A 10,017-nucleotide genomic window follows, 5' to 3' on the forward strand; every position below is an offset into this window, starting at 1 on the left:
GAGACTCCTTCCCACCTGCCTAATCAATCCCTGGCTTCTGCCTTCACAACCAATCATTCTCCACTCATTAGCTTCTCTACACACCCATACCAGCTGAGTTGAGCATGAGCCTAATGAGGAGCTCCTGCACACAGGGCTTCCTCTCTCTCTTTCCCCCTAGGGGCAGCCAATCTACACATCCTGTCAGCTTATTCCCTTGTCTTCCCCTATTGGAGCTAGAGGTCCAGTCCGGGTTCCTCATCTCACCCCCTGGCTCCTTGCCTGCAATGCCTTCTGGGACTTGTAGTTCAGACTGAAACTGCCTTAACCCAACTATCCTGGATGTGACTATCAAAGTATAAGTACATAAGTACATAAGTACATAAGTAATGCCATACTGGGAAAAGACCAAGGGTCCATCGAGCCCAGCATCCTGTCCACGACAGCGGCCAATCCAGGCCAAGGGCACCTGGCAAGCTTCCCAAACGTACAAACATTCTATACATGTTATTCCTGGAATTTTGGATTTTTCCAAGTCCGTTTAGTAGCGGTTTATGGACTTGTCCTTTAGGAAACCGTCCAACCCCTTTTTAAACTCTTCTAAGCTAACCGCCTTCACCACTTTCTCCGGCAACAAATTCCAGAGTTTAATTACACGTTGGGTGAAGAAAAATTTTCTCCGATTTGTTTTAAATTTACTACACTGTAGTTTCATCACATGCCCCCTAGTCCTAGTATTTTTGGAAAGCGTGAACAGATGCTTCACATCCACCTGTTCCACTCCACTCATTATTTTCTATACCTCTATCATGTCTCCCCTCAGCCGTCTCTTCTCCAAGCTGAATAGCCCTAGCCTCCTTAGTCTTTCTTCATAGGGAAGTCGTCCCATCCCCGCTATCATTTTAGTCGCCCTTCGCTGCACCTTTTCCAATTCTACTATATCTTTCTTGAGATGCGGCGACCAGAATTGAACACAATACTCAAGGTGCGGTCGCACCATGGAGCGATACAACGGCATTATAACATCCTCACACCTGTTTTCCATACCTTTCCTAATAATACCCAACATTCTATTCGCTTTCCTAGCTGCAGCAGCACACTGAGCAGAAGGTTTCAGTGTGTTATAGACAACGACACCCAGATCCCTTTCTTGGTCCGTAACTCCTAACGTGGACCCTTCCATGACGTAGCTATAATTCGGGTTCTTTGGCAAAATTACTTTTTCTGATTTTTTAATTGCTTAGTAAACAGAAACTTATCTTTGCAGTGGCACAGTCATATTTTCTTCCCACAGCCAACAATGGCCAAGGTTTTGGGTCCTGCTTCAGGGTCCGTGGTCAGTGCGACTGGAAACAAATAACACCACGCCTAAATAAAATTAAAAAGGATTAATGGAATTGATTTGCTATAGTAATATGAGTATCCTTTTCCAGGCTCTGTCAGTGGTTTTGTATCAAACATATAAATGGCGAGTGACCGACTCACTCGCAAATGCGCAGTAGAGACTTCCCTCTCTGTCCCGCCCCCGCGTCAATACATGATGACGGGGGGGCGGGACAGAGAGGGAAACTGCGCCTCCGAGGTTGCTACCGCTCCCCCCCCCCACTCGGAGTCGCCGCCGCCACCCCTCCACCCGGCCCTCTCTTCCCTTCTGAACTTACACATCCATTCGCCGAACGCAGCAACGCATATCAGCTGAGCTGCAGTGAGCCCTTCCTTCTTTGCCTGTGGCCCCGCCCTCCTGTGACGTAACGTCAGCGAGGGCGGGACACACACAGGCAGAGAAGGAAGGGGCAGCTCAGCTGATGTGCGTTGCTGCGTTCGGCGAATGGATGTGTAAGTTCAGAAGTGAAGAGAGGGCCCGGGCCAGGTGGAGGGGTGGCGGCGACTTCGAGGAGGGGGGGGAGCGGTGGTGACCGCGGGGGGAGGAAAACCTCAATACCAGCCTGTTTTTACAGGCTCAACGGCTAGTATTTATATATAACAATGGAATACTTCTTTTCTGTGGCACCATGTTTATATATATATATATTTTTTTTTTATTTGTACCCCACACTTTCCCACTCATGGCAGGCTCAATGCAGCTTAGGTAGTTATTGGTACCTGGGGCAATGGAGGGTTAAGTGACTTGCCCAGAGTCAGAAGGAGCTGCTTGTGCCTGCAGTGGGAATTGAACCCAGTTCCCCAGGCCCAAAGTCCACCACTCTAACCACTAGGCCACAGGTGTTGCCACATCCAGTTATAGAGATATATATGTATATACAGACAGACCACAGTAGTAGAAAACAAATGGCAGTTAACTTAAAGGACCATTTGAAAACCCAGTAGAAGTGCTGTGTGAAGAGAGGCAGCTAGTTTTTAAAAATGGCACCGTGATATCACGTGACCTATGACTAGCAATCACAAATAGATCTTCAAAGACTGAATACAATCATAATGCTATCAGCATTTATCAATCAAATAAAAGACTCTCTCAACATCTATATTCAAGAAAAAGGCATATTAGCTGTCAAAATTGGAATAGCTGTGAAATTTAAAAGATGAAATTCTATTATAAGAAAGCTGGCCACTGAGCCTCCTGATTAATCCTCCAGGGAACAAACCTAACAATGCTCATGACAGGTCATTCCAAAGAGTGATTTTAACCCTGCCAACTTAGAATACTGATTTCCGGAACAACAACCAAAAAATCCTCTATGGAATGTGGTAGTTCAGGCCAACAGCAATGCAAGGCAAGACATTTGAAAAATTCACGCAAAGGAAATATTTGTTTCCAAATTTGTGAGTCAAGGTCTAAATGAGGTCTTTTCCTCCTATTTTTTTCATTTTTGTTTTAATTAAAAAAATGTTTTTTTTGAAGAATTAATGAATACAGACAAGGGAGAGAGTACTGAACTATAAGACCATATGAATATTATAGAAATTTCTCTACTGCACATGTATATGGTATAGGGATCCATATATTAGTTGGTTGTGTACAGGATTAGACAGCAGATTGGGAAACATTGGCCCTATATCAGCAGACATTTTAAAGTCTATATGAATCAGAATTGATCACCTAACCATGCACCTGCTCCTGTAGACAATAAACACACAAGTTTCATAGCTATAATTCATTATTATATAATGGTACAAAATGAGCACAGCGACCTCTTCATCTCATGTTAAACTACAGGTCACACTCGCCCTCTCCCCACCTCAGAATCAATTGGAAGTTGCTTTTCCATTTCGCTTAGAAATGATTATTTCTGGGGTGCGACTGCAATGTGCATTCTGATGGGGAAACCATCTGGCTCCAGTACAAAGGGAAGCTGGTTGCAGCACTGTCTACCCTTTTAGATTCTAATTTGAAAGTACAATATTCTGCAAACTTGATGCGGAAACTGAAAGAATGACAGCGCTTTGGGAGATAATTAAAGAGAGCTTGACTGATCTGTCCCAAGTGACTTGCTGCCAGGTCATTATCTTATTCGTAAAGCTGCCAGCATCCTGGATTAGCATTAGATTTTGCATGATACCATTAGAATTAAATCCAATTAGAATTGCCAGATGGGACCAAGTCGTCACACAGAGGCTGAGCCAGTCCTGGTTTCGTCCAGTAATTTATAGTTCTAACTACCCTATTAAAAGGAGACCTAAAGGCCTAGAATTTCTTTTTGATTAACTTTTACTTATTTCCAGATGTGGACACAGAGAAATGCTCTAGATCAGGGCTTCCCAATCTCTGGCATTCAAGAACAATTTCTTGTAAGAGGATCTCTAACCTATTCGGTGTTCCTCTTTTGATGCACTGGGCTGGACCAGTGCCATACTACATGCATTGACCTGCTCCCAGAAATAGTATTTCCCTTTCATGACTGCCAGGGGCTGGGGGGAGCTGGGCATATGGTACCTAAAAGCAAACACTAGGTCACAGAGCAGTTCCTTTATATTTTTAAAGCTCTTTTCTCATTAATGTACTGCATACTACTATTTCTAACACTACATTTCCCTGTTGAACAGTTTTCTATCTTCAAAGCGATTTGCCATTATCTTAGTTGAACCTAGCTGAAAAGAAAGAAGAGTGTTAATAAACCATAATGAATATTATTTTCAGGGGCAGCAATGTATTTTGCACACAGCCCTACACTGACCAGGACCCCCATTTCTTCTACTACCACCCTCGCTATGTATGCTGTTATCTCTGGGCAAATCAGGCCCACGCCTTCAATTCAGGGGCCAGCGAATAAAGCTACTGCAGGGAGAAGCATGCAGCTAGCGAGACGTCTGTGTGCATTTTATGGCCATGCAATGCAGAGAAGTGTTTTACACAAAAGATAATGTTGTACAAAGCCTTCTTTTAAAGATTAGCACCTGCAATGTTTAATCCCATGGAAATGCTGTTAGTAAACTAAACCATGTGAATGCAGAGAGGTATGGAGAAAACTGACAGGCTGAGCATCACAATGGGGTTGTAACACCAAGACAGAGGTAGCCTACAGCTTGCCTTGGGGCTCATCTGAGGTGAAGTGTGATACCGGTACTTCATCTCAGCTGACCCATATTCTAGTAGACCAACACCCCGACAACTTGACCCAATACATGAAAAGCGCAGCCCCCCAACCCAACCCACCTCCTCCCAACATAGAAAAATAGATCATATGCAAACTCTTTGTTTTATTTGCATTTCAAAATAGAACATTGTACAAGCATTTCACTTGAAAAAGAAAAATACATCTCAGAAATATCTCTCAATAATATCTCTAATATTAAACAATTATAAAACAGGGGTAAATCAATTTCAATATAGTTGTAATGTGTATTCCATACAATCTATTACAACAACTATGACTTATTGCAAAATCTTTATTACATACTGCAAAGTTTATATAAAAATAATGGAAAATATAAAATCACTTATATGTAGTGCCGTTATCCACACCTCATATATCACCACTAAATAATTGGCACCAAATACCCTTTACATTATACCAAATCCAGCCCACAACCCTTCTGCTCAGCGGGATAAATAAAAGTCTTAACAAGAGATGATGTACTTATCTCAACAGTCCTCAATGATTTCTCATGTCCACATCGCTCTGCACCAAACTGACGTGGTGCAGCCATTATATGTCCAACGTATACTCCATAATCAGTATATTACTCAATTGAGTCACTTTCAAAAGTGCAACAATCCCCAAAATGTTGTACTACTTATCATTTCTTTAGCGCTACTAGGCATACACAGCACTGTACACATTATATACAGGTACTTCCTCTGTCCCTAGTGGGCTCACAATCTTAGGTAATAAAAGATAAGAAATAAAGGAATGCCAATTGCAGATAGGAAAGAACAGATGGACTTTATCTAACTCATTCATACAAAGATCAGTTTCAAAAGCATTCATCCACTCCATTGAGAAAGCTAAATGGTCAAACATGCAAGCATACTCTGGACAACACAGGCATTCACACAACTGAAATCCAGCCCTAACCCACCACTGCAGAAACAAACCAGATCAATAGGTGAGTCTTTAATAGAGCACAAAAAGATGAATAGGATATTTCATTGAAGGTCTTGTGGCAAAGGGTTCCACAAAGCTGGCGAAATATAGTAGAACGTATTAGATCTTATGGATTCTCATCTGGCCTTCAAAGGGTGTGGGAGGACTAGTCTGTTATGTTTAAGAGAACTTAAGCAGGGCCACTGAGAGACAAGGCCGGGCCTGGGGCAAGGCCGCCCCACCTCCGCCCCCCTCCCCCCCCCCGCCGCTGCAGTCAGCGGTCTGAACTGCCTGACTCCACGGCTCCGGGCCCCCTGCATTCAATGCGGCAGTCGCAGATTGCCTCTCTTCTGGCCTTCCCTCCCTGTGTCCTGCCCTCATCTGATGTAACTTCCAGTTTCCGCGAGGGCGGGACACAGGGAGGGAAGGCCCGAAGGGAGGCGATCTGTGACTCCCGCTTCGAATGCAGGGGGCCCGGAGCCGAGAAGGCAGGCAGGTGAGACCGGGGACTGCAGCACCGGCAGCCTGACCCTGGTGTCGGGCCCTCCTTGGAGGCCTGGGCCCGGGGAATTTTGCCCCCCCCCCCCCCCTCTTGGTGGCCCTGAACGTAAGACATCAGGTGGTGTGTATGGGATCATTAGTGAGGAATGATATGCAGGAGAACCATTGTGAAGAACCTTGTGAGTTAATGTAAGGATTTTGAAGTTGACCCTAAATAAAATAGCTAGCCAATGAAGCTGTTAAAGGAACGGTGAAGCATGATCAAAGCAGGATGCTCGGCAAAGTTTACGTGCTGCAGTGTTTTGCAACGTCTGCAGTCTTCTGAGATTATATTTAGCAATCCCTTCATAAATAACATTACAGTAGTCATACCTAGAATGAAGAAAGGCATAGAACAGGGAACAAAGTACATCAACATCCAGCACATTACGAATTGATCTTAACTTATGTAGGGAAAAAAAAACCCTGTCTTAACCACATGAGAAATCTGAGAGCCGAATGATAAAGCTGAATCCAGAGTGACACCGAGATATCAGAAAGGTAAAATGGGAACAATGTGACTATCAAACAAATAAGGGGTGACAGTAATCCAACAGAGCTTCTATGGCATGATGCAGAAAGAGGTTTACTGTGGCAGTTAATTCGTGTAGTACGCTTGGTAGCACATTTTATTAAAATTAGGGCTGCACGTTAATTGCTGTTAACCCCGCAATTAATGAGTTATTTATTAGTCATGATGAAACAAATTAATTGCCGCTAATAAAATTAATCCACTCCTAGACTAACTGAGATAATATTTAACCATCTCTCTGACCTCATGTGTAACTTTCTTCAAATCAATCACCTTACTTTCAAATTCTTCCTACTTTCTTACACATCTATATGTTACAACTTTGCCTAACTCTTCACTACCAATTATAATGTTCTATTATTTATTGTGTGGTCATTGCAAGTAGTATACCATGCCATATTTTGTATTGTGTGGAGGAGTGGCCTAGTGGTTAGGGTGGTGGACTTTGGTCCTGAGGAACTGAGTTCAATTCCCGGCACAGGCAGCTCCTTGTGACTCTGGGCAAGTCACTTAACCCTCCATTGCCCCATGTAAGCCGCTTTGAGTGGGATAGCGCGGGGTACAAATGTAACAACAAAAAATTGTTACTTGCATATTTTTACTGCTGTAATTGCCTATTGCTCATGTTTGATCTATTCTTACTTTACACCGCCTTGAGTGAATTCCTTCAAAAAGGCGGTAAATAAATCCTAATAAATAAATAAATAATCACCCCACCCTGCACTTCCCTCCCTTACCGGCTCCCTCGTACCTTCCAAGTTGCTTAGAGAGCAGGGACAACATAGCAACGTCCATATGCTGCCTGCTGAGTGCTCCGGAGGCTCTCTCTGACCCATCCAGCACCTGAGAAAATAGGAAATTGCATCAGAGGGGGCGGGTCAGGTCACAGGGAGCCTCTAGAGGAGGCAGCAGGTAGCATATAGACATTGCTGCTCTGCCACTGCTCTCTAAGAAGCTTGAAAGATACAGGGGAGAGATGTGGACAGGAAGGAAGAGAGGGAGCGATGTTGGACCCAGGGGGGTGAGAGAGCAGATAGGCAAAGATATTGGACCTGAGCAGGGCAGAGGAGATGGAGAAGAGAGGGAGAGATGTTGGACCCAGGGGGTAGGGGTGGAGAGAAATAAAAATGTTGAACCAGGTTACAGAGGGGAAGGAGAGAGAGAGATGTTAGATAGGGAGATAGAGGGGAGGGAGAGAGGGAGAGATGTTGGATTGGGGAGGGCAGAGGAGAGGGAGAAAAATATGGACACAGGGCAGAAATAAGATGCTGGCAGACTGGACACGGGGAGGGAGGGAAGAAAGAAGGATAGTTGATGGACCAAGGGAGGTGTTTAATTAATCGTGTTTAAAAATTATAATCAAAATGCAGCCCTAATTAAAATGGATGGTAATGAGGCCGTTAGGTATTCCTCCGTGCTGCACCAAAGTAAACAGGCATACACAACACAAGAAATTCACAACCAAGTCCATGGCAGTGTACTGTAGAAGGGTTGGTTAATGCCAGTTATTCAGATTTACTGCCATTTTTTTTCCTTTCTTCTGCAACCATATATACCTGCAACTTTAAAAGACAGAATGGAAGTAACAGCTATGCAGGGCTGTAGCAGCAGCTTCACTGTATGCACGCCTGAAGAAAACGAAAGTGCCAGCACACATCAGTGCATGAACCAGAAGGTTGTTCTGCGTATAAATATTAGCCTCACACAAACTTTGTGTGCAAGAAAGTTTTGTGATGCTAACATTTACACTGATATGTGTGCTGGTACTTTCCTTTTCTTCAAAGATAGGCAGAGTGAAGCTGCCTTTTGTGTGCATGTGTCTGACAGGCTTTCCTTGGTTAGTGGGTGGGAGTGGAGGAGTAGCCTAGTGGTTAAAGCACCAGTCTTGATATCTAGAGGTGGCTGGTTGAAAACCCACTGCTGATCCTTGTGATCTTGGGTAGTCACCTAAACCTCCATTGCCTGAGATACAAAATTAGATTGTAAGCCCTCCAGGGACAGAAAAATGCCCAGTATACCCAGGGCATTTTTTGAGGGGGTACTGAGTACCGGCACCTTTTCCATTGTCTGCTAAAATTGACCCATGGACCCCAAGTTTTAATGAAAGAGCTCAGGCTCTACACACCAATTTTGCCTTGCCATAGATTCTGTGACTGGTTGCAGGGGGCCTGGCTGTTGTGGGGTGGGTCCCTCAGTGATCACCCCACCCCTGAAGGGTGGTCTAGCATTTGAGTACCGGCACCTTTTTTGCTAGTAAAAACACACTGAGTATACCTGAACCTAACCCACATTGAGCTACCACTGAAAAAGGTGTAAGCAAAATCCAAATAAATGAGGGAAAATGAATGAAGTACTGTGTGTTTTGAATTTGCATCTCATTAGCTTAGAGACATTTTTACCGAGCTGCAGTAAAAAGGGCCCGGCAGCAGCCCCTTTTGCCTCATGCCAGGGCCCTTTTTGCTGCAGCAGGTAAAAAGCCTGAAAAAACACATGGCCATGCATTAAGCTTGCTCTTAAGCATGGCCATGCCGCAGGGAGAGCACTTACTTCCACCCTTTGAGAGGTGGTAATGGCTCCTGTGCTACCCCGGTGGTAACCGGGCAGTGCCGTGATTACCGCTGGGTAGCCCCCGTGATATATTTTTTTAACCCAGTAGTGTTGGAAGTGGCGTGCGCTGGAGGCGGAACTACCGCCAGCGGCCACGTTGGGCCAGCAGTAGTTCCAGGTTGCCACGCGGCAAGCCCGTTCCTGCGCAGCAACCCTTTAGTAAAAGGGCCCCTTACCATAGCCGCCGACTCCGTGGGTGCTGTGGGTGCTCGAGCACCCCCAATATTTCACCCACAGGAAGTTCGTTCCCTCCCTCCCTCCCTCCGAGTTCCAGGGTTGTCCTGTCTATCTGTCTTGATTTAGATTGTAAGCTCTTTTGGGCAAGGACTGTCTTTTCTTCATGTTAAATTGTGAAGCGCTGCGTACGACTGGTAGCGCTATAGAAATGATTTATAGTAGTAGTAGTAGTCATCGTCCCCCCCCCCTCCAAGTTCCAGGGTCGTCATGCCTCCTTTCCTCCCTCCCTCCCTTCAAGTTCCAGGCCCCCTCCCTCTGAATTTTAAAAGTCATCTTGACTTACCTCATCGGGGTTACGGCAGCCGGCAGCAGCGGTAAAAAGCGTGCAGGCTCGGCGCTTACTTCAGTTTTCCCTTCTCTCAGCTCTGGTCCCGCCCTTGCAGAAACAGGAAATGAGGGCAGAACCAGAGCTGAGAGAAGAGAAAACTGAAGTAAGCGCCGAGCCTGCACACTTTTTACCGCTGCTGCCGGCCGCCATAACCTCGACGAGGTAAGTCAAGATGACTTTTAAAATTCGGAGGGAGGGGGCCTGGAACTCGAAGGGAGGGAGGGAGGAAGGGAGGGCCAACGACCCTGGAACTCGGAGGGAGGGAGGGGGACCCTGGAACTCATAGGGAGAGTGGAGGGAAAGGAGAGAAA

This window comes from Microcaecilia unicolor, chromosome 7 (assembly GCF_901765095.1).
Source record: "Microcaecilia unicolor chromosome 7, aMicUni1.1, whole genome shotgun sequence".
Lineage (NCBI taxonomy): Eukaryota > Metazoa > Chordata > Amphibia > Gymnophiona > Siphonopidae > Microcaecilia > Microcaecilia unicolor.